This window comes from Zeugodacus cucurbitae, chromosome 5 (genome assembly GCF_028554725.1).
Source record: "Zeugodacus cucurbitae isolate PBARC_wt_2022May chromosome 5, idZeuCucr1.2, whole genome shotgun sequence".
Classification (NCBI taxonomy): domain Eukaryota; kingdom Metazoa; phylum Arthropoda; class Insecta; order Diptera; family Tephritidae; genus Zeugodacus; species Zeugodacus cucurbitae.
Window position 1 is genome coordinate 73,113,413 of NC_071670.1, and position 7,202 is coordinate 73,120,614.

The following is a 7,202-nucleotide window of genomic DNA, read 5'->3' on the forward strand; positions in this document are numbered from 1 at the left end:
GTCCTCGCTCCCACTAGCAGGCGACATTTTATTGCGATTCAATGACAGAATTGTCGTACGAAACGATGTTGTTTTTTGTATCGACTGTTGTGTGTAACGGTAACAGTGTAGGTATCTGAGAAAGCTCAGTGTTACCGAGAATTCGCCTTCATCTCATCGCGACGAAAATATTGTTTTTTTTACATTGACTTGTAGTGAAATGCTTTGGTACTGATTTAGTGGAGGCGGCACCAGCTTTCTAGGCGAAAGTTTTTATTGATGATGGTAGCTATGCAAAGTATGTGGCAATAGTTTTAGTGCCCCTCTCTTCGCATACACATCGACACCAGGAGCTTAAGTTTCGTCTGCATTTGCTTCCGCCGTTTATATGAGACTTGCGGTGGTTTGTGGACGGCGTAATCTTTCTTGTGCTAATGAATTCTACTGACGCTTGGAACATTTATTTCTTTAAATATAATTTACAAACTAGATCAAAGCTAAACGACCCTAGAAATGTTTGATTATAATTTTGGTATCACTTGTCGTATATGGCCTTATTTGTACTCTACAATCTCTTAGTATTCAAGCTTTTAGTGGTCTTGAATTTTTCACGTTTTGTTTATATTTAAAATGCTTTAATAGTTAGAACAATTGATATCCAGTTAAATAGTGTCGCGCCCATTCCTTTCTCAATTTTCAAAGACTGTTAGACTATTGACCATAATCCCTTAAGCATTTATCTCACACAACTCCTAAATAGTACCAGCAGCGCCATCTTTCGCAGTTATTTCCTTACTATTACCATTTTCCATAAGCTTATAAGTTATTGAAAGATCCCAGATGGCAAAATTATTTTTGTATTTCCACCCATAATTCTCCACCATTCTTTGTATGCCAGACACAACTATGAGATTATGAATGTATTACTGTGCTTACTGTGTAATTTTGCAATACATTGGTTTACAGACGGGGAATATTCATTTCGCCCACCGCAGAGCACAGCTAATGCCACTACACATTCGCTCACTCACTCACACTCGCAGCAGCTGACTCGCTCGCGCGCTCGCCATTTCGATTGCTCTAATATCAATCGATATTTTTTATTTATCCAATTCATCAAAAAATAAGTAATTATAAACTTTTCATTTTTTCCTCATCAGCTTCTTCTTCCTTCGCCTTCTTCGCTGCCTTCGCTTCTTTTGTTGCCTTCGTTTCTTGCTTTGCAGTCGCCTTCATAATTCGAACGATTCTACGGCACACAGGAGTGTGTGTGTGCGTGTGTGCCAGCGAAACAACCCTGAAAAGTTGGCGTAGTAAGCACAAAAACTAAACGCGTTTCTATTCAAGAATCTACTTACAAGCTGCGCGCACCCCCACACCCTCCACCACCCACAGCCGAATCTGCCACTTTTACTTTGGGTAAAATAGTAGAGTAGCTGCAGCATTTATTGTTGTTGTTGTTGGTTTTGAGTTTCGGCTGAGCGCTGTGAAAGAAAGTTTCCGATTTCAGCGACACCTCAGCTCACAGTCGGCCGGCCGCCCTCTGCGCCAGCCACCGCCGAAGCTCTTGCGCAATTTATAGTACCACTTTGCATTACGACTTGCCAAAGGGGGTGGCGGGCTGGTGTGCTGACAGCATTCACTACGCGTATGAGCGTAGTAGTGTGAATAAGAAAAAACGCGGCATTATGAATTTGAATATGAAGCGCTGCACTAACGCTCCGCTCTCCCCCGCGCGCGGTAAGCGGCAGCGAGGGCGGCAGCGCCGAGTTAGCTTTGGTTCTAAGTTCTTTATTATTTTCTTTCCACACACTTTTTACTTTTATTCTTTTTTATTTTCATTCATTTTATTTTTATATTTTGTTGTCGGCTGGTGGATTAGAAAGGCGCTATTGCGTTTGCTAGAGCGCTTGCCACCACAACAACGCGCTCGTACAAATGCTTTGCAAGTAATCATCTCAAGTTTGGTTTAACGAAGCTGTGGGCGGGGGTGCGGGGTGGCTACCTCCTGGCGCACATTTTTGGCACATTTTTCATTTTTCACATTTTTTTGGCGTTTTCGCTAGTCATTGTTGTTGTCATATTGGTATAAAAATTGTTCTCTTTTATGCATTAAATCAAAATCAAAAACACAACAACAACAGCAATAGCGAAAAACTCTTAATACGAAATGAGGAACATAGGGAATGTATAAAATATGGCAAGAAAATGGAATGTTTGTGCATTAGAGTCTTGAATAGTTGATGACGCGCGAGGGGTAAATCATTTCTCAGCAGATTGCGTGCGGAATTGTTGTTGTTGTTAAGGAAGCCCGTAAAAAGTGGAAGATGGTTATTGAGAGCGCAGCGCGCCGTTGGAGAGGCAGTGAGAACTTCTCTTTCGGTTAAGGATTAAAATATTTGAAAAGCGTTTTATTTTCGTTTCGTTTTTGCTTTGCAAGCGCGTTTCTACAGCAAAAACGGAGACCCGCAAGACTTGCGAGAAGAATGTAGAAGGACACCCGAGGTGGTTTAGTAGTAAGATAAGCTGAAAGGAGTGAAGGTTTGAGTATGAACAGCTCGAAGAAGGCGATAAATCCACGCGTACTTCGTCAAAGCGAGAACTACTTGGAACTGATAGAGTTTCTGTGGCACTTGGCATCCGGTTCGGGACACGACAGCATCTAAAAGTTGCAAATGCATTGGCAGCGTCAGCAATGCGCGCAAGTCACCAATATGCAAATATGTAGGTAGCCATGTATTTGTCGCTTTAGAGCATTCTCCGGCTGCTGAGTGAGTAACCGCGCGCTATCGCTGACACGGGCCCACTGCAAGGCGACTTGAATGTTCGCGTATAGCATTCTTCTTCGCCTCACGATCGCTTCGCTTATTTGCATTTGTTTCCACTTGCGCCTTAGTTAATTTAATAAATGAATTTGTCTCTAGCGGATACCGCAACGACAACATCCTTTTTCATTTATTTTATTCAATTTGCGACACCCAGACTCCACTTTCAAACCGCACACACAGCCCCACAGAGGTGGCGGTCGGTGGCGGTGTGGCTGAAGGTGGCATGCGAGTCATCCATCGGCTGCTGGCAGCAACGCGGAAGTGCCGGCGCATTGGCGTATCTTGGAGACGCCACAGCGGAAGAGCGATATTTTTAGCCCATCACGCATACCCGAAAGCCTCACATATATGTACATATGTATGTATGAAAAGAATGCACATTTGCCTGGCATCTCGCTTACAATTTGTTGTGGATAAATTCGACGTTGCTGCGCCGTTTTATCGGTCAAACCTAGTGAGTTGACAGGCGAGCGCATTTGTGTTCCTTGGACGCCGTTATCGTATTTGCAGTGAAATAATATTTGCTATCAGCCAGCGCGTTGTTTTTGTTTTCATTCAACATATGTGCATATTTAAGTCTCGTCTCATTTTGGCACTTTGGAATGCAGCGAAATAAAAACCAAAAGAAATCGGAAGATACTCAAGCTCTAATCAGCAGAAGCAAAACGTGCCAAACCTTCGGGACCAGAAATGATACGAAAAAAAAACAAGCACAATGACTCTCACAGCGAATATGCTTTTGTTGTTTCTAAATTATTAAATGGTGGGCGTGGTCTTGGAACGCGGAACCGTTCCATTAAGGAAGACTAGATCTAGTAATTTTATAACCTCCTGAGATGATACTGTAACTCTCTTTAAAATATTAAGGAATGATCATTAAGTATTCGATCTATCAATGGATTGAGGACCATCAAGAATTTATCATATCATTGCTGATGTTCAATTCACTTTTGAATTCATTTCATCCAACTTTTTAGATAAAACATATCAGGAGAGTAATCGAATAATCGAAAAATCTCATGTTGCGAATTCGCTGTAAGAACGCTATTTTACGTTCATCGGAACGCGGTACATAATCTCTGTTTGTATTATTTTTAAGCATCGCTTCTTAGCTTATCAAAAGGGTTAATGAAGGAAGTCGATAGTTTAAGTAATTTTAAAGCCTTCTAAGAATAGCTTTTCCAAATTGTAATTTTTATAATATTGCCCTTGTCTAAAGACTAGTTTATAATAATAATAAATCCACTAAAATTCATATGTACTCAGCTACAACCAACGGCATCTTACTTTATGATCTTATGATTGCGCGAACAACATTCGCGCTGAGATCGGTGTAAAATAATCCCAACAACAACAACAGCAACATTCGTGGCATTAACAAGGAAAATACAATTGAATTTTGCAACTGCTCCAATTATGGTAAGCGATTATAATATTTTGTTGATTATAAAGTTTATTTTCCTGACTTGATAAGCGCACTGACGAGACGTTGGCGAGATACATATATGTACATAGGTACACTAATAACTGTGCTTGTACCTTTGTTTATTGTTCTTTGATTTAACTCTTATCAACACCGCTGACGATTGCTTGCAGCTAAATATCTCTTCTCCAGTGAAATACAAAGTAAAATATTGTTTTAGGTTTCACGGAATATTTTCGTAAGAAACCAATTTGGGTAAAGAAAGGCAGATATAGATAAAGATCGCGTTTGATTCGAGATTAGATACTGAGTGGAGTGAATATCGCAATGCACAAATGTACAGTTTAGTGGAAATAACTGCACTTTTTTGAAGGCGGTGAACAGTTAGAGCATTTCACCAGAATTCTAAAAATACTGTCGAAATCACAAAGCGATAACGGTATACATATGTACACAATAGCGGCGGAGCGCATTGAACTCTTTTCACAGTCAAAATATTAACGAATAAAAAGCTCATTTTCTAATTATCTTCATTTGTCAGTGCGAACCTCAGTCAATGTTATCAGTCATCGGTCATATTTAATATTTGATTATATAAAAAGCAGCTGTTGAACCCACCTTATCAGCGATAGGTGCAAATCAAACGAAAGTTCTTCTGACTTTGCTAATCGTCGCACTTCTAGATTAGTGGTCTTTATAATATACTTAAATTTTACTTCGAAAATTTCAAATTATTGCGTATTATCTGTGTAATGATTTAGATTATATGGAAACTAATTGAGAAACTCTGATGAAGTTCGCAATCTACAATTCATGAGCTATTATTGTAACGCCAGAGCTGGGGGCTTGACTGACTTAGCAAACCAACTTAATATGGGTTAACACCTACAAACATTTGCACGAAAATACGCACAAAAAAGATAACAGACGGGCCAGAGACAGAGCTTGACAGCACCGCAAAACGCCAGAACGTCTAATCACCTTCCCCCCGCCCTAGGCGGAGCAGTCATGGACTCACTCACTTATCACCTGTGCACTACGCCACAATGCAAGTAGCGCGCTCTAGGCATTCGGTGATCTCTGACGCTTGTCAATGCGAGTGCGAGAGCGCAGTGCGCGTGAGTGCGGAGCTGCGTAGATCGCGGTCGGTGGGATGGCGCGCGTAAAGATTCTTCTCCCGAAACAATATTTACATTACTCATTGTTCTTATTGTTTCTGAAGTTTGTTTTGCCGTGCCACTACACAATTCTCAGCGCTCAGCTCGTCTGAGGTCGTTGACTGCCAAAAACTTTTGACTTCGTTTGTTTGCACACGCCGTCCGCCACCGACCGACCGGGTGAAACGCCTGCCATTAAACTGGAATAGGTACATATTGACACAATTGCCGTTGTCGTTGTTGTTGTTGTTATTGCTGTTGCTGTACACTCTCGCTGCATTGCCTAAATTTGTTTTTATTTAGAATACAGCGAACGTGTTTTGGCAATTGCCCTTCTTCGGTGCAAACTTGGCGCTTTTAATTTTTGGGTCTTTTGTTTTGCATGAGTAATGGGCTACATATGGGGGTTCGCCAGCTCGGCAGTACAGTCTAATGTTCGGTGAAATTGTAAGTGCACAACTAAAGCTCGCATTTGGGAGTTTTGCTTCAGTTATTTTGCGTTTTCGACAATTACACTATTCAACTTGAATTTTGGGCTGCCGCGCCGAGGTTGTTATTTAAAACCCGAATTCCTAGTTTAGCCGGATATAAGGTTCAGTGCATTCACGGGCGCATGCATTTACTTAAATATATGTATGTATGTTGGTCACACGACTCTCAGCAGTGCAAATAATGAAATGCAAATTCTTTTTGGGCGCAACCAACCCAAAATATAAAAGCTGTGTAAACAAACGCCACCATTTACTAGAATCGCATTATCTGCGCCTTTGTTTTGACGATTTGCAAAGCGACTCAACTCAGCCGCGCGCCGACGATCAGCAGATAGATCCCGCTCGACGGTGTTAGAGGGGCGGCTGCTAAACGCTGGTCACTCACCGCAGGCAATGAAAATCAACCGCGCATGTGTGTTCGTGTGTGCGCCGTCGTAGAATTCTAATTTTGTACCCAACTTGTGCGCTCGGCTATCGACAACTCTGTCAACTCGGCGCACATTGTTGTTATTGTTATTGTGTGTGTTTTATTAATTTCAATTTGCTTGTGCGAGTATTTCAGTGCGCATTCTCTCTTTGTTCTATTCGCTTATTGGTTGTTGTTGATTTGCATTAACGTTTGTTCTGTTGTTGTTGTAGAAATTATGTGTAGAATTCTAATTTGTTGTTTTTTTTGTATTTTTTTGTATGGGCCGATACGCCGTTATTGATGGTGAGAGATGTGGACTCCGTGGCGCAACGGTAGCGCGTCTGACTCCAGATCAGAAGGTTGCGTGTTCAAATCACGTCGGGGTCATACGAAGGAAACTTTACTTTTTTGTTATTTTTTTTTTTTTATTGAATCAATTGGTTAATCTTCTCTGTCTAGAGACATACATATCTTTAAGTTATATTTTATACAGTTTTCACTAATTCTATATTTACACATTTTAAGAATATTTCTACATATGTTTCCATTCGACTTTCCATCAAGAGCGTAGCAATCATAATGATAATCAAGAAAAATCCGAAACATAGACGATTACTAGGATAAATTGTCGAAAAAGTCTCTGCTTGTCTTTATGGCATTGTAATGGTAAGCTTCTTGGGTTTCTGCGTTTTTTTGGGACAATATCTTAGTGGAACGGTTCTCTATGCCAGTTCCCCACATTTTCTATCGCTAAATTAGAAGAAGTATGCGAATAGTTTTTCCTCCAAAAAGGTTGGTTACTTCCATGAAATAGAGTCAGACAGCGCTTAAGGACAATAAAAGGATCATTTATGACCCATGGATCCACAACAATATTTTCAATACCACTCAAATGGAAACTTTTTCATTAAGTAA

The 7,202-nt window shown here is 40.7% G+C and overlaps 1 non-coding gene across 1 annotated transcript; it reads left to right on the forward strand.

The window, feature by feature from the left end:
* Positions 1-6,602: 6,602 nt before the first annotated feature.
* Positions 6,603-6,674, forward strand: Trnaw-cca (transfer RNA tryptophan (anticodon CCA)). The gene has a single exon. It is a non-coding gene; the product is annotated as a tRNA-Trp (tRNA).
* Positions 6,675-7,202: the final 528 nt, after the last annotated feature.